Source organism: Mytilus edulis, chromosome 1 (assembly GCF_963676685.1).
Source record: "Mytilus edulis chromosome 1, xbMytEdul2.2, whole genome shotgun sequence".
Classification (NCBI taxonomy): Eukaryota; Metazoa; Mollusca; class Bivalvia; order Mytilida; family Mytilidae; genus Mytilus; species Mytilus edulis.
The window spans coordinates 43756180-43775545 of NC_092344.1; the positions used below are offsets into that span (position 1 = coordinate 43756180).

Here is a 19366-nt window from a genome sequence, read left to right on the forward strand (position 1 = left end):
AACAATTTTGGTTCCAACAAAACCTGAAAGAAGATTTTAGTTTATTTTTTGTAGATTGTATTTTTCATTTGTACCTCTACAAACACCAACTTCACATGGGACTGTTTGACAATTTGTATATCGCATTTCGACGTCAGTTAGTTCTTGACAACTGGGTCAGGATCCGTAATAGACCTTGAGATGAGGAACTCAGATGACGTAATTAAAAAAAAATATTAGTCCGCCATACAATTGTGGATGCTGTGATTTTAAAAATGGACATAAATGAACAATAAGAACTGTTTTATAGAGCTGATGTGATGAGAAAAGAAAGATGTAGATTTGACCTGAAATAAATTATTAGAAAGGACAATTTTTTTATTGAATTTTATGATCAGAATTTTGGGATTATTTCATGAGGAGAGTGACATTTTTCACCATCTTCCGGGGTCCAGCAATTTGCGAAAAAAGTAATCTCACTTGCCACCCCGAAAATTTAACCAGACATGTATAAATGTATGAGCTTCGATATGAGCCATCATACATGTTCAAGTAAACGATATGGACTGAGCAACGGAGGAAAACGTTACCATTACGGCCTATGGAGAATTAATTGTAAATGTATACCCAATTTAGAAGCTTAATTCCAGAAGTTTTCAGGCTGATTTATGGATGATTTCACCTTGTACACCACCAAAAATGATGGTTAGTAGTTTTTTATTTATACCTAGTTATTATAAATGGTTTAAGATAAATATTATTGATAAAGATCAGCAAAAACTCAATGAAATTTTCGCTTTTAAAATGCATTACTGGCACGGGGCTGAACACTTTTTTTAGGCACAATCATAACTTTGTTTACTTCCGAGATATCCGAAAGGAATTTGTTTACTATATTGAAAAAGGCAAGAAATAACTTTTAAATATTATTAAATTGTAAGTAAACATGACACAATATAGTCTTTGTTATGTAATTATCACTTCGGTCTACAGGAATACCTGATAATCATGGGAGATAACACACTTCATACGAGTAAAGTGAGATACATCATCGCATGTGCTTTTATCCAATGATTTGACCCCTGGTCAGTAGATATATGCAAAAAAAACAGAAAACACATGTACATGTTTTAAGAAAATCATGAATTATTATTTTTAATGCACTTGAGCAAAACAAAAGATATTGTCATTTCTCAGTGAAAAAGGGGGAGGGTCAAACCTTTTTGAAAACAATATTTCTGCACCGATTCAACTATTAAGCTAGTTAGCTACTACCCATTGCTTCTAATATAAAAGGTTTAAATGAAGGTTACTAAGCCACAAGGGAGAAGCATTTGTCTTTCTTTGTAATTAAACTTTCAAGAAATAGATTTTTCTCTCTCAATAATACTTATGTATTTAAATCAAATGATAACACAGCCTGAGTAATTTTTTTTTGTCTTATTTCAGTTCCAGACATATCATTACTTTTTAACCTGAGATGGCAAACTAGAGGTTTTAAAAAGTCCTGAATAACTGGTAAGCATTTTGTTTTGTTAGGCAAGCTCTAAATTGTTTATTTATGGTATTTATGCAATTGAAATTACAGTGGGTATGTTAAAAATATGCAAATATGAAAACTGTTGCTATGGTCTTGATATTGAATGGAAAGGCTTAGTTACAGATCGTTTCGACTCAATATTTCGAGTTAAATCTTGCGGCAACTGTTTCTCACGTAACACTGCAAACTATATTTAGCACTATTTTGATCTGTCGTTATTTAATGACGCCATAATACATGTGATGTCACAATGTTTCCTTTAAAACCTCATGTGGATTTCTCACTGATAAAAGGTTTTCACTGAAATACATGTTAAAAACATTTTTTCTCAAATAGAATTATGTGAAAGGACAAGTTTTGAAAATTTGCACTATATTGCACTCTAATTATATGATAAGGATGACTTTCCCAGTAGTTTAGAGTGCTTTCCACAGTTTTAAATACCAGATTTCCACTAGTAAGAATAATTATTTTGGTGTTGGTTTTTTTATAAAATCTTCATTTTTGCATAATTTCTCTGCCAAAATGCACTTTAAGACACAAGAAAATTTTATAGAATGCTTTAACAGGGTCTGTGTATTGTAATTAAAGGTTATAATCAGAAGTTTTGTCCTTGTTTTGACTAGTGAATGTATTCTGGAAGAAATTAATTATACATACACATTGTATTCAAAATAAATGAATATAGCGACGAAAGTGTCATTGCCTTATAGTGCTAAAACAACTTTATTTTTTTTTCAGAAATGGACAAAAATACACAGATTTATTCAGAATGTTATACCGATGAAGATCACATAAAAATATTTGGAAAAATCAGAAGTATTGATTTCAATATGGGTCAGGATCCGTAATAGACCTTGAGATGAGGAACTCAGATGACGTAATTAAAAAAAAATATTAGTCCGCCATACAATTGTGGATGCTGTGATTTTAAAAATGGACATAAATGAACAATAAGAACTGTTTTATAGAGCTGATGTGATGAGAAAAGAAAGATGTAGATTTGACCTGAAATAAATTATTAGAAAGGACAATTTTTTTATTGAATTTTATGATCAGAATTTTGGGATTATTTCATGAGGAGAGTGACATTTTTCACCATCTTCCGGGGTCCAGCAATTTGCGAAAAAAGTAATCTCACTTGCCACCCCGAAAATTTAACCAGACATGTATAAATGTATGAGCTTCGATATGAGCCATCATACATGTTCAAGTAAACGATATGGACTGAGCAACGGAGGAAAACGTTACCATTACGGCCTATGGAGAATTAATTGTAAATGTATACCCAATTTAGAAGCTTAATTCCAGAAGTTTTCAGGCTGATTTATGGATGATTTCACCTTGTACACCACCAAAAATGATGGTTAGTAGTTTTTTATTTATACCTAGTTATTATAAATGGTTTAAGATAAATATTATTGATAAAGATCAGCAAAACCTCAATGAAATTTTCGCTTTTAAAATGCATTACTGGCACGGGGCTGAACACTTTTTTTAGGCACAATCATAACTTTGTTTACTTCCGAGATATCCGAAAGGAATTTGTTTACTATATTGAAAAAGGCAAGAAATAACTTTTAAATATTATTAAATTGTAAGTAAACATGACACAATATAGTCTTTGTTATGTAATTATCACTTCGGTCTACAGGAATACCTGATAATCATGGGAGATAACACACTTCATACGAGTAAAGTGAGATACATCATCGCATGTGCTTTTATCCAATGATTTGACCCCTGGTCAGTAGATATATGCAAAAAAACAGAAAACACATGTACATGTTTTAAGAAAATCATGAATTATTATTTTTAATGCACTTGAGCAAAACAAAAGATATTGTCATTTCTCAGTGAAAAAGGGGGAGGGTCAAACCTTTTTGAAAACAATATTTCTGCACCGATTCAACTATTAAGCTAGTTAGCTACTACCCATTGCTTCTAATATAAAAGGTTTAAATGAAGGTTACTAAGCCACAAGGGAGAAGCATTTGTCTTTCTTTGTAATTAAACTTTCAAGAAATAGATTTTTCTCTCTCAATAATACTTATGTATTTAAATCAAATGATAACACAGCCTGAGTAATTTTTTTTTGTCTTATTTCAGTTCCAGACATATCATTACTTTTTAACCTGAGATGGCAAACTAGAGGTTTTAAAAAGTCCTGAATAACTGGTAAGCATTTTGTTTTGTTAGGCAAGCTCTAAATTGTTTATTTATGGTATTTATGCAATTGAAATTACAGTGGGTATGTTAAAAATATGCAAATATGAAAACTGTTGCTATGGTCTTGATATTGAATGGAAAGGCTTAGTTACAGATCGTTTCGACTCAATATTTCGAGTTAAATCTTGCGGCAACTGTTTCTCACGTAACACTGCAAACTATATTTAGCACTATTTTGATCTGTCGTTATTTAATGACGCCATAATACATGTGATGTCACAATGTTTCCTTTAAAACCTCATGTGGATTTCTCACTGATAAAAGGTTTTCACTGAAATACATGTTAAAAACATTTTTTCTCAAATAGAATTATGTGAAAGGACAAGTTTTGAAAATTTGCACTATATTGCACTCTAATTATATGATAAGGATGACTTTCCCAGTAGTTTAGAGTGCTTTCCACAGTTTTAAATACCAGATTTCCACTAGTAAGAATAATTATTTTGGTGTTGGTTTTTTTATAAAATCTTCATTTTTGCATAATTTCTCTGCCAAAATGCACTTTAAGACACAAGAAAATTTTATAGAATGCTTTAACAGGGTCTGTGTATTGTAATTAAAGGTTATAATCAGAAGTTTTGTCCTTGTTTTGACTAGTGAATGTATTCTGGAAGAAATTAATTATACATACACATTGTATTCAAAATAAATGAATATAGCGACGAAAGTGTCATTGCCTTATAGTGCTAAAACAACTTTATTTTTTTTTCAGAAATGGACAAAAATACACAGATTTATTCAGAATGTTATACCGATGAAGATCACATAAAAATATTTGGAAAAATCAGAAGTATTGATTTCAATATGGGTCAGGATCCGTAATAGACCTTGAGATGAGGAACTCAGATGACGTAATTAAAAAAAAATATTAGTCCGCCATACAATTGTGGATGCTGTGATTTTAAAAATGGACATAAATGAACAATAAGAACTGTTTTATAGAGCTGATGTGATGAGAAAAGAAAGATGTAGATTTGACCTGAAATAAATTATTAGAAAGGACAATTTTTTTATTGAATTTTATGATCAGAATTTTGGGATTATTTCATGAGGAGAGTGACATTTTTCACCATCTTCCGGGGTCCAGCAATTTGCGAAAAAAGTAATCTCACTTGCCACCCCGAAAATTTAACCAGACATGTATAAATGTATGAGCTTCGATATGAGCCATCATACATGTTCAAGTAAACGATATGGACTGAGCAACGGAGGAAAACGTTACCATTACGGCCTATGGAGAATTAATTGTAAATGTATACCCAATTTAGAAGCTTAATTCCAGAAGTTTTCAGGCTGATTTATGGATGATTTCACCTTGTACACCACCAAAAATGATGGTTAGTAGTTTTTTATTTATACCTAGTTATTATAAATGGTTTAAGATAAATATTATTGATAAAGATCAGCAAAAACTCAATGAAATTTTCGCTTTTAAAATGCATTACTGGCACGGGGCTGAACACTTTTTTTAGGCACAATCATAACTTTGTTTACTTCCGAGATATCCGAAAGGAATTTGTTTACTATATTGAAAAAGGCAAGAAATAACTTTTAAATATTATTAAATTGTAAGTAAACATGACACAATATAGTCTTTGTTATGTAATTATCACTTCGGTCTACAGGAATACCTGATAATCATGGGAGATAACACACTTCATACGAGTAAAGTGAGATACATCATCGCATGTGCTTTTATCCAATGATTTGACCCCTGGTCAGTAGATATATGCAAAAAAAACAGAAAAAACATGTACATGTTTTAAGAAAATCATGAATTATTATTTTTAATGCACTTGAGCAAAACAAAAGATATTGTCATTTCTCAGTGAAAAAGGGGGAGGGTCAAACCTTTTTGAAAACAATATTTCTGCACCGATTCAACTATTAAGCTAGTTAGCTACTACCCATTGCTTCTAATATAAAAGGTTTAAATGAAGGTTACTAAGCCACAAGGGAGAAGCATTTGTCTTTCTTTGTAATTAAACTTTCAAGAAATAGATTTTTCTCTCTCAATAATACTTATGTATTTAAATCAAATGATAACACAGCCTGAGTAATTTTTTTTTGTCTTATTTCAGTTCCAGACATATCATTACTTTTTAACCTGAGATGGCAAACTAGAGGTTTTAAAAAGTCCTGAATAACTGGTAAGCATTTTGTTTTGTTAGGCAAGCTCTAAATTGTTTATTTATGGTATTTATGCAATTGAAATTACAGTGGGTATGTTAAAAATATGCAAATATGAAAACTGTTGCTATGGTCTTGATATTGAATGGAAAGGCTTAGTTACAGATCGTTTCGACTCAATATTTCGAGTTAAATCTTGCGGCAACTGTTTCTCACGTAACACTGCAAACTATATTTAGCACTATTTTGATCTGTCGTTATTTAATGACGCCATAATACATGTGATGTCACAATGTTTCCTTTAAAACCTCATGTGGATTTCTCACTGATAAAAGGTTTTCACTGAAATACATGTTAAAAACATTTTTTCTCAAATAGAATTATGTGAAAGGACAAGTTTTGAAAATTTGCACTATATTGCACTCTAATTATATGATAAGGATGACTTTCCCAGTAGTTTAGAGTGCTTTCCACAGTTTTAAATACCAGATTTCCACTAGTAAGAATAATTATTTTGGTGTTGGTTTTTTTATAAAATCTTCATTTTTGCATAATTTCTCTGCCAAAATGCACTTTAAGACACAAGAAAATTTTATAGAATGCTTTAACAGGGTCTGTGTATTGTAATTAAAGGTTATAATCAGAAGTTTTGTCCTTGTTTTGACTAGTGAATGTATTCTGGAAGAAATTAATTATACATACACATTGTATTCAAAATAAATGAATATAGCGACGAAAGTGTCATTGCCTTATAGTGCTAAAACAACTTTATTTTTTTTTCAGAAATGGACAAAAATACACAGATTTATTCAGAATGTTATACCGATGAAGATCACATAAAAATATTTGGAAAAATCAGAAGTATTGATTTCAATATGGGTCAGGATCCGTAATAGACCTTGAGATGAGGAACTCAGATGACGTAATTAAAAAAAAATATTAGTCCGCCATACAATTGTGGATGCTGTGATTTTAAAAATGGACATAAATGAACAATAAGAACTGTTTTATAGAGCTGATGTGATGAGAAAAGAAAGATGTAGATTTGACCTGAAATAAATTATTAGAAAGGACAATTTTTTTATTGAATTTTATGATCAGAATTTTGGGATTATTTCATGAGGAGAGTGACATTTTTCACCATCTTCCGGGGTCCAGCAATTTGCGAAAAAAGTAATCTCACTTGCCACCCCGAAAATTTAACCAGACATGTATAAATGTATGAGCTTCGATATGAGCCATCATACATGTTCAAGTAAACGATATGGACTGAGCAACGGAGGAAAACGTTACCATTACGGCCTATGGAGAATTAATTGTAAATGTATACCCAATTTAGAAGCTTAATTCCAGAAGTTTTCAGGCTGATTTATGGATGATTTCACCTTGTACACCACCAAAAATGATGGTTAGTAGTTTTTTATTTATACCTAGTTATTATAAATGGTTTAAGATAAATATTATTGATAAAGATCAGCAAAAACTCAATGAAATTTTCGCTTTTAAAATGCATTACTGGCACGGGGCTGAACACTTTTTTTAGGCACAATCATAACTTTGTTTACTTCCGAGATATCCGAAAGGAATTTGTTTACTATATTGAAAAAGGCAAGAAATAACTTTTAAATATTATTAAATTGTAAGTAAACATGACACAATATAGTCTTTGTTATGTAATTATCACTTCGGTCTACAGGAATACCTGATAATCATGGGAGATAACACACTTCATACGAGTAAAGTGAGATACATCATCGCATGTGCTTTTATCCAATGATTTGACCCCTGGTCAGTAGATATATGCAAAAAAAAACAGAAAACACATGTACATGTTTTAAGAAAATCATGAATTATTATTTTTAATGCACTTGAGCAAAACAAAAGATATTGTCATTTCTCAGTGAAAAAGGGGGAGGGTCAAACCTTTTTGAAAACAATATTTCTGCACCGATTCAACTATTAAGCTAGTTAGCTACTACCCATTGCTTCTAATATAAAAGGTTTAAATGAAGGTTACTAAGCCACAAGGGAGAAGCATTTGTCTTTCTTTGTAATTAAACTTTCAAGAAATAGATTTTTCTCTCTCAATAATACTTATGTATTTAAATCAAATGATAACACAGCCTGAGTAATTTTTTTTTGTCTTATTTCAGTTCCAGACATATCATTACTTTTTAACCTGAGATGGCAAACTAGAGGTTTTAAAAAGTCCTGAATAACTGGTAAGCATTTTGTTTTGTTAGGCAAGCTCTAAATTGTTTATTTATGGTATTTATGCAATTGAAATTACAGTGGGTATGTTAAAAATATGCAAATATGAAAACTGTTGCTATGGTCTTGATATTGAATGGAAAGGCTTAGTTACAGATCGTTTCGACTCAATATTTCGAGTTAAATCTTGCGGCAACTGTTTCTCACGTAACACTGCAAACTATATTTAGCACTATTTTGATCTGTCGTTATTTAATGACGCCATAATACATGTGATGTCACAATGTTTCCTTTAAAACCTCATGTGGATTTCTCACTGATAAAAGGTTTTCACTGAAATACATGTTAAAAACATTTTTTCTCAAATAGAATTATGTGAAAGGACAAGTTTTGAAAATTTGCACTATATTGCACTCTAATTATATGATAAGGATGACTTTCCCAGTAGTTTAGAGTGCTTTCCACAGTTTTAAATACCAGATTTCCACTAGTAAGAATAATTATTTTGGTGTTGGTTTTTTTATAAAATCTTCATTTTTGCATAATTTCTCTGCCAAAATGCACTTTAAGACACAAGAAAATTTTATAGAATGCTTTAACAGGGTCTGTGTATTGTAATTAAAGGTTATAATCAGAAGTTTTGTCCTTGTTTTGACTAGTGAATGTATTCTGGAAGAAATTAATTATACATACACATTGTATTCAAAATAAATGAATATAGCGACGAAAGTGTCATTGCCTTATAGTGCTAAAACAACTTTATTTTTTTTTCAGAAATGGACAAAAATACACAGATTTATTCAGAATGTTATACCGATGAAGATCACATAAAAATATTTGGAAAAATCAGAAGTATTGATTTCAATATGGGTCAGGATCCGTAATAGACCTTGAGATGAGGAACTCAGATGACGTAATTAAAAAAAAATATTAGTCCGCCATACAATTGTGGATGCTGTGATTTTAAAAATGGACATAAATGAACAATAAGAACTGTTTTATAGAGCTGATGTGATGAGAAAAGAAAGATGTAGATTTGACCTGAAATAAATTATTAGAAAGGACAATTTTTTTATTGAATTTTATGATCAGAATTTTGGGATTATTTCATGAGGAGAGTGACATTTTTCACCATCTTCCGGGGTCCAGCAATTTGCGAAAAAAGTAATCTCACTTGCCACCCCGAAAATTTAACCAGACATGTATAAATGTATGAGCTTCGATATGAGCCATCATACATGTTCAAGTAAACGATATGGACTGAGCAACGGAGGAAAACGTTACCATTACGGCCTATGGAGAATTAATTGTAAATGTATACCCAATTTAGAAGCTTAATTCCAGAAGTTTTCAGGCTGATTTATGGATGATTTCACCTTGTACACCACCAAAAATGATGGTTAGTAGTTTTTTATTTATACCTAGTTATTATAAATGGTTTAAGATAAATATTATTGATAAAGATCAGCAAAACCTCAATGAAATTTTCGCTTTTAAAATGCATTACTGGCACGGGGCTGAACACTTTTTTTAGGCACAATCATAACTTTGTTTACTTCCGAGATATCCGAAAGGAATTTGTTTACTATATTGAAAAAGGCAAGAAATAACTTTTAAATATTATTAAATTGTAAGTAAACATGACACAATATAGTCTTTGTTATGTAATTATCACTTCGGTCTACAGGAATACCTGATAATCATGGGAGATAACACACTTCATACGAGTAAAGTGAGATACATCATCGCATGTGCTTTTATCCAATGATTTGACCCCTGGTCAGTAGATATATGCAAAAAAACAGAAAACACATGTACATGTTTTAAGAAAATCATGAATTATTATTTTTAATGCACTTGAGCAAAACAAAAGATATTGTCATTTCTCAGTGAAAAAGGGGGAGGGTCAAACCTTTTTGAAAACAATATTTCTGCACCGATTCAACTATTAAGCTAGTTAGCTACTACCCATTGCTTCTAATATAAAAGGTTTAAATGAAGGTTACTAAGCCACAAGGGAGAAGCATTTGTCTTTCTTTGTAATTAAACTTTCAAGAAATAGATTTTTCTCTCTCAATAATACTTATGTATTTAAATCAAATGATAACACAGCCTGAGTAATTTTTTTTTGTCTTATTTCAGTTCCAGACATATCATTACTTTTTAACCTGAGATGGCAAACTAGAGGTTTTAAAAAGTCCTGAATAACTGGTAAGCATTTTGTTTTGTTAGGCAAGCTCTAAATTGTTTATTTATGGTATTTATGCAATTGAAATTACAGTGGGTATGTTAAAAATATGCAAATATGAAAACTGTTGCTATGGTCTTGATATTGAATGGAAAGGCTTAGTTACAGATCGTTTCGACTCAATATTTCGAGTTAAATCTTGCGGCAACTGTTTCTCACGTAACACTGCAAACTATATTTAGCACTATTTTGATCTGTCGTTATTTAATGACGCCATAATACATGTGATGTCACAATGTTTCCTTTAAAACCTCATGTGGATTTCTCACTGATAAAAGGTTTTCACTGAAATACATGTTAAAAACATTTTTTCTCAAATAGAATTATGTGAAAGGACAAGTTTTGAAAATTTGCACTATATTGCACTCTAATTATATGATAAGGATGACTTTCCCAGTAGTTTAGAGTGCTTTCCACAGTTTTAAATACCAGATTTCCACTAGTAAGAATAATTATTTTGGTGTTGGTTTTTTTATAAAATCTTCATTTTTGCATAATTTCTCTGCCAAAATGCACTTTAAGACACAAGAAAATTTTATAGAATGCTTTAACAGGGTCTGTGTATTGTAATTAAAGGTTATAATCAGAAGTTTTGTCCTTGTTTTGACTAGTGAATGTATTCTGGAAGAAATTAATTATACATACACATTGTATTCAAAATAAATGAATATAGCGACGAAAGTGTCATTGCCTTATAGTGCTAAAACAACTTTATTTTTTTTTCAGAAATGGACAAAAATACACAGATTTATTCAGAATGTTATACCGATGAAGATCACATAAAAATATTTGGAAAAATCAGAAGTATTGATTTCAATATGGGTCAGGATCCGTAATAGACCTTGAGATGAGGAACTCAGATGACGTAATTAAAAAAAAATATTGGTCCGCCATACAATTGTGGATGCTGTGTTTTAAAAATGGACATAAATGAACAATAAGAACTGTTTTATAGAGCTGATGTGATGAGAAAAGAAAGATGTAGATTTGACCTGAAATAAATTATTAGAAAGGACAATTTTTTTATTGAATTTTATGATCAGAATTTTGGGATTATTTCATGAGGAGAGTGACATTTTTCACCATCTTCCGGGGTCCAGCAATTTGCGAAAAAAGTAATCTCACTTGCCACCCCGAAAATTTAACCAGACATGTATAAATGTATGAGCTTCGATATGAGCCATCATACATGTTCAAGTAAACGATATGGACTGAGCAACGGAGGAAAACGTTACCATTACGGCCTATGGAGAATTAATTGTAAATGTATACCCAATTTAGAAGCTTAATTCCAGAAGTTTTCAGGCTGATTTATGGATGATTTCACCTTGTACACCACCAAAAATGATGGTTAGTAGTTTTTTATTTATACCTAGTTATTATAAATGGTTTAAGATAAATATTATTGATAAAGATCAGCTAAAACTCAATGAAATTTTCGCTTTTAAAATGCATTACTGGCACGGGGCTGAACACTTTTTTTAGGCACAATCATAACTTTGTTTACTTCCGAGATATCCGAAAGGAATTTGTTTACTATATTGAAAAAGGCAAGAAATAACTTTTAAATATTATTAAATTGTAAGTAAACATGACACAATATAGTCTTTGTTATGTAATTATCACTTCGGTCTACAGGAATACCTGATAATCATGGGAGATAACACACTTCATACGAGTAAAGTGAGATACATCATCGCATGTGCTTTTATCCAATGATTTGACCCCTGGTCAGTAGATATATGCAAAAAAACAGAAAACACATGTACATGTTTTAAGAAAATCATGAATTATTATTTTTAATGCACTTGAGCAAAACAAAAGATATTGTCATTTCTCAGTGAAAAAGGGGGAGGGTCAAACCTTTTTGAAAACAATATTTCTGCACCGATTCAACTATTAAGCTAGTTAGCTACTACCCATTGCTTCTAATATAAAAGGTTTAAATGAAGGTTACTAAGCCACAAGGGAGAAGCATTTGTCTTTCTTTGTAATTAAACTTTCAAGAAATAGATTTTTCTCTCTCAATAATACTTATGTATTTAAATCAAATGATAACACAGGCTGAGTAATTTTTTTTTGTCTTATTTCAGTTCCAGACATATCATTACTTTTTAACCTGAGATGGCAAACTAGAGGTTTTAAAAAGTCCTGAATAACTGGTAAGTATGGAACGCCAAAACTGTCTTGTAATGACCATTTTTCATTATATGATGTGCACTTGTCATTATATGATGTGCACTTACCTTTATATGATGTGCAAACACCTTTATATGACGTCCAAATATGCTTATATTATGTGCAAGTATCTTTATATGATGTCTAAACATCTTTATAGTATGTCTTAACATCTTTATATGATGTCCAAACATCTTTATATGATGTGCAACTACACTTATATGATGTGCATACATACTTATATGATGTGCATACATACTTATATGATGTGCATACATACTTATATGATGTGCAAATGTACTTATACGATGTGCAAATGTACTTATATGATGTGCAAATGTACTTACATGATGTGCAAATGTACTTATATAATGTACAAATGTCCTTATATGATGTGCAAATATACTTATAGGATGTGCAAAAATCCTTATATGATGTGCATTTTCCCTTATATTATGTGCAAACATCTTTATATGATGTGGTTGTGTCATTATATTATGTGCTTGTAATCTTATATCATGGTGTTCGGTTCACTTCATTATATGATGTCGAAACGTCATTATATGATGTGCTTTCATCGTCGTTATGGTCAATGAACATGATTACGATTAGAATGATTACTGTCTACGTCATAACTGATTCCGATCTGCTTCTGCAGAATTGATATAAATCCGGATCAAATCCTAAGTTATTTAAAAAGAGAAAAAACCTAGACATGTTCCTCGATTTTAGATGAAAAAAATAACACCAAATATTGATGGAAAATTGTCAAATTATGAATTTTAATCGATGGGTCTACAATAATGAATATACGGGATCTACAATAATGAGTATACAGTTAACTTATTACGTTTTAGAAAAAACATCTTTAATCTTTTAAGCGAAAGTGCATTTTTAAAATAAAGTGAGACAGTGCATTTTAACAAAAATTAACGTTTCAAACATTTCGGCGGAAGATTAAGATCAATTAATGCAGGAACTAGTCGAAGAATTTCCCGACAGCGGCGAAAATAAGATAAAACCAATTGTGTGGCTCTTATTTATAATAGCTTGGTGTTCGATTTGGGTAAAAGTTCCGTGTTGAAGGCCGTAATTAAACCTATAATTGTTTACTTTTTACACATTATGACTTAGATGTAGAGTTGTCTCATTGGCACTCATATCATATCTTCCTATTTCTATTCATTGCAAAAGACACCAATGAACTCAAAGTCAATTTTGAAAATATTTTATAACGATAGCTATAATATTATCCTCTCTTGCATATATAATTATACCGGTATGGATGATTGGTTGATTAATTTGTTGATTGATGCTTTTTAACGCCACTTTCAACACTATCATGCTAATTCGTGGAGGTGAGTTTATATTGATGGAGGAAGCCGAAGTCCCCGGAAAGAAACACCGACTTTCGGTAGGAAAAACTAATAATTCTATTCAATTGAGATTGGAGTCGAGCTTACCTGCCACGTGTGGGATTCGAACTCACAACCTACATGTTAGTGTTGACAGGCTATATACTTGGACCAATCGGCCACCGAGCCCCCCCCCCCCTTTTCACCCCAAAAAAAAGGAATGAAAAGAGATATGGGATGACCTTCAACTCGGTGCATGACATTTGCTTGCATCTTTTTATTATGTTTTCATGCATTTATTGCACACTTACATGATTATGAATGTACATGTATATTTGACGTCTAGCGGAAAATTGATGTATAAAAGACTATGTGGTATGATTGTCAATGAGACAACTCTCCAGAGGCACCAAATGACACAGGCATTAACAACTGTAGGTCACCGTACGGCCTTCAACAACGAGCAAAGTCCATACCGCATAATCAGCTATAAAAGGCCCGAAATGACAAATGTTAAACAATTCAAACGAGAAAACTAACGGCATAATTTATGTACAAAAAATGAACGAAGATCAAATACCGGTATGTAACACATCAACACACGACAACCACTGAATTACAGGCTCCTGACTTGGGACAGGTGCATATACGTACAGGAAAATATTAATGTGAAATGAATATTAACCCTTATTTGTAATAGACCGACACCCTGAGTCGGATTTTTAACATGCTACTTCGCAGAAATCCATTTCACCTTACGGTGTTACCTGGACAGATTATTCTAATTCCGAGCCGAACAAGTCTTTGATTTTACTCCTTAATTTAGCAGGGAAGCAGCAAATATTAATTTTAAATTCTTTGGTTTTGAACCGGCCGGAATTCGAACCTACGACCAGCAACACTAGAGGCTAACATGCTACCATGAAAGCACCGCCACTAGACAGTTACTCGTAATATAAAAGGAAAGCCGTTCAGATATACAACTCCGTAAACAGGGCTAACATACTGACCATTGATGTTTTTAGGATGATTGCGAGTGAAATGGGGCATGTTTTTTTGGATATGTTTGAATCCAAGTTTCTTGAAAAATATTTTATCTTTTTCAGGAGGGAATCAAAATAATTGTTTCCATTGAAAATGAGAGAAAAAATAAAACAGTAATGAAATTAAAAAAAGACTATATTATTTTTAAAAAAGAGTTTTTTTCATTAAAGTCGAAAAATATGTTTGTCCTGGAACAAGGAAGTACACGTCCTCATGCCCACACTTCATGTTTACATCACGATGACCGTGAGGGCATTCCGATGTATTATCGCAACAGAGATTTGACTTTCGATTTTGACTGGTACATGTAACCGATCGTATTAAAACGCAGACATAATCGAGTGCAACATGACATTCTTTGTCACATTTTTTTTAGAACTTTTTAAATTAATGATATGAAAATGTTACGTCGTTAAAAATATATTTATACATTTGTAAGTAATATATATGCACACGTACAGAATAATTGTGTTAACGCATGCAGAAATAATATCTCAAGTACGTTTATGCGGGGAAAATGAATGCCTACATAAATCCAAACTATTAGAAAATCCGAATTATTACAGAAGAGTTTTCACCATGCACTTGCACTGCACTATTATTAGAATAGTAGAATAGAATGCTATAGCATTTGGATCAAAATAATGTATACATGTAACTGTTATATACAAATATTAATTTAATATAGAACAACAAACCAGAGTATACTGATTTGTATCACTACAATATAATTGTGATTACGGTGAGGTTGAATTCCCTGTCATTTATTCATCATCCAAGCACGAACTTGTCTCAGAAAAAAATATCTCTGTAAGTAAACCTCACTTTCAGGTATATCTGTGATTTTCTTTTAGACAAGTGCGTGTGACCATCCACGAGAACTTGCGGTCATCCGATATTCAGTACTTCAGTCCTTTGATACTGTTTGTTCTAGTAAATATTACATCAGCCAATGAAATTCAGCCTTCACATTTTTGAAGGTGTAGATAAATCCGACAAAACCGAGAAACGTAATGGTCTTTAAACAGAAAATAGAATGGAGCGTTTTCAGACCCACGTAAGCATAGCATGGACACACAATATCTGTATTTTAATTAGATTTGTGTCTGAATGAACATAAAACACTGTATTTATTTTTTGTTAACTGAGGCCTGGTGATCTCTGACAGATGGAGAGTTGTGTTTTCAATTTTTCTAAGTGAAGATTTACGGCGGTGACTTTTAATATTTAGCGTTTATCTATAAAACTACAATAGATTAAAAAAAATAATAGTGCAATGTGTCTGAATATATTCTATGGTAAATTTTAAGGTCCCATTTTGGGCAATTTTGGCTCTTATGAGTTTTTATGTTTTATTGCCTATTATCTTGATACTTGTTTATAGAGAAACCTTTTCTTAGTAAAATAGTTTTCTCGTTTGAATTGTTTTACATTGTCATCATGGGACCTTTTATACTGATTATGCGGTAAGGGCTTTGCTCATTTTGAAGGCCTTACGGTTACCTATAGTTGTTAATTTCTGTGTCATTTTGGTCTCTTGTTGAGAGTTGTCTCATTTGCAATCATACCACATCTTCATTTTTTATATTATAAAAACAGTAAATTATAATTATTGTCATTTTCAATTTTCATCATTGGTGGTGGGGGCGGGGTAGGAAAGATGGGAATTCCTCTAATTTTTTACCGTGAAATAGGGGGAAAATCATTCCAAAGACTTAAACTTTACACCCCCCCCCCTAAAAAAAACCCACCAGAGAACAATTACACATACCTTTCTCAATACAATTGTTCGTAATAACAAAAAAAACCGCATTGAATTCCTTTTGCATTATATAAGTTTAAAATAGCACGTCAATAGTGGATCTAGAACTTCAAGTGTGGAAGTTGTTTGCGACTTGGAATTTAATTTGGATATGCCGGTTATGGTCTCATTGGTGTTTATCACACCTTCATTCAATATTACTAGCTTCAGATTAAACATACTCTGCTAGAAGAAATTATTTTGTTAAAAAAATAAGGATTTAGATTTTAACAGATGAGGCTAAAATTGACGTCTTTCGAGTCAAAACTATTAATTTTTACTGGGGGGGGGGGGGGGGGAGGGGAGTACGATGAGGCTCGAACCCTAAACAGTTATGGCAAGTATGGACATAACCATTCCAGCTTTATACAGGTCTGAATTTGAATTAATTCATTATTCAATATCTGACACATCATAGGTTTGTGACACATTACGTATTATATTGTCCAATATCCGAAATCTTAATATATTGCTAGATTCAACATATCAAAGAACCCTAAGAATTGCTTGTTTTAAGTGCCGTTTTTGGCCCCTTATTTCTAAAAAGTTTTTGTCTGACAACAAAGTATTTACGGACAATGAACACATCGCAAAAACATTGTACTGCGTCAAATCTATAAATATAAACAATTGAATACCACCATTTTATTTAAAAAAAAAAAATCAAAATTAAAGGCTCCCTTTATTTCTTCCTATCCCCTCTTTATGGGGGTTGCAAATGACCGGTCCATTATATAGGTCATTACCCAGTTTCGTGTCATTCTTCAGAAAAATGATATATAAAGACAAACTTCCACAGCTAAAATGATCAGCAAAGCAAACTTTACAAAACAATGAACATACTGGAAATTCATGTACTTACTTCTTTAAAAAAAAAAAAGCCCCTAACGCAAGATATAAATGTATTGTCAAATATAAGCCTAGTACAATGAGCATAGAACATGGCATAAAAGAATCATTTCTTTAATTTAATAACTTTAACTGTATGCCCATTATTGCAGACCTCGTATGTTCATTAATGTAGACCCATTGATTAAAACTAAAGTTTGCAATTCACAATATGACAATTTTCCAATAATATCTGGTGTGATTTTTTTCATCTTAAATCGAGAAACGAACATGTCAAGGTTTTTTTCTTTTTACATCTCAACCATTTTCCAAACGATAGCTACAGATTTGATCCGGGTTTATATATTCTGCAAAAGCAGATCGGAATCAGTTATGACGTAGACAGTAATCATTCTAATCGTAATCATGTTCATTGACCATAACGACGATGAAAGCACACCATAGAATGACGTTTCGACATCATATAATGAATTTAACCGAACCACATGATATAAGATTACAAGCACATAATATAATGACACAACCACATCATATAAAGATGTTGGCACATAATATTAGGGAAAATGTACATCATATAAGGATGTTTGCACATCATATAAGTATATTTGCACATCATATAAGTACATTTGCACATAATATAAGTATATGTGCACATCATATAAGGATATTTGCACATCATATAAGAATGTTTGTACATCATATAAGTATATTTGCACATCATATAAGAACATTTGTACATCATATAAGTATTTATGCACATCATATAAGTATATTTGCACATCATATAAAGATGTTTGGACATCATATATAGATACTTGCACATAATACAAGCATATTTGCACGTCATATAAAGGTGTTTGTACATTCTATAATGACAAGTGCACATCATGTAAAGGTAAATGCACATCATATAATGACAAGTGCACATCATATAATGACAAGTGCACATCATATAATGACAAGTGCACATCATATAAAGGTAAATGCACATCATACAATGAAAATGGTCATAACAAGACAGTTTTGGCGTTCCATAGGTAAGCATTTTGTTTTGTTAGGCAAGCTCTAAATTGTTTATTTATGGTATTTATGCAATTGAAATTACAGTGGGTATGTTAAAAATATGCAAATATGAAAACTGTTGCTATGGTCTTGATATTGAATGGAAAGGCTTAGTTACAGATCGTTTCGACTCAATATTTCGAGTTAAATCTTGCGGCAACTGTTTCTCACGTAACACTGCAAACTATATTTAGCACTATTTTGATCTGTCGTTATTTAATGACGCCATAATACATGTGATGTCACAATGTTTCCTTTAAAACCTCATGTGGATTTCTCACTGATAAAAGGTTTTCACTGAAATACATGTTAAAAACATTTTTTCTCAAATAGAATTATGTGAAAGGACAAGTTTTGAAAATTTGCACTATATTGCACTCTAATTATATGATAAGGATGACTTTCCCAGTAGTTTAGAGTGCTTTCCACAGTTTTAAATACCAGATTTCCACTAGTAAGAATAATTATTTTGGTGTTGGTTTTTTTATAAAATCTTCATTTTTGCATAATTTCTCTGCCAAAATGCACTTTAAGACACAAGAAAATTTTATAGAATGCTTTAACAGGGTCTGTGTATTGTAATTAAAGGTTATAATCAGAAGTTTTGTCCTTGTTTTGACTAGTGAATGTATTCTGGAAGAAATTAATTATACATACACATTGTATTCAAAATAAATGAATATAGCGACGAAAGTGTCATTGCCTTATAGTGCTAAAACAACTTTATTTTTTTTTCAGAA

General features: G+C 31.6%; 1 long non-coding RNA gene across 1 annotated transcript; it reads left to right on the forward strand.

The window, feature by feature from the left end:
- Window positions 1-161: 161 nt before the first annotated feature.
- LOC139483182 (uncharacterized) lies at window positions 162-12499 on the forward strand. The gene is made up of 12 exons (XR_011655007.1): window positions 162-684; window positions 1429-1497; window positions 2261-2885; window positions 3629-3697; window positions 4461-5085; window positions 5830-5898; window positions 6662-7286; window positions 8032-8100; window positions 8864-9488; window positions 10232-10300; window positions 11064-11687; window positions 12431-12499. It is a non-coding gene; the product is annotated as an uncharacterized lncRNA (long non-coding RNA).
- The last annotated feature ends 6867 nt before the right edge of the window (window positions 12500-19366 follow it).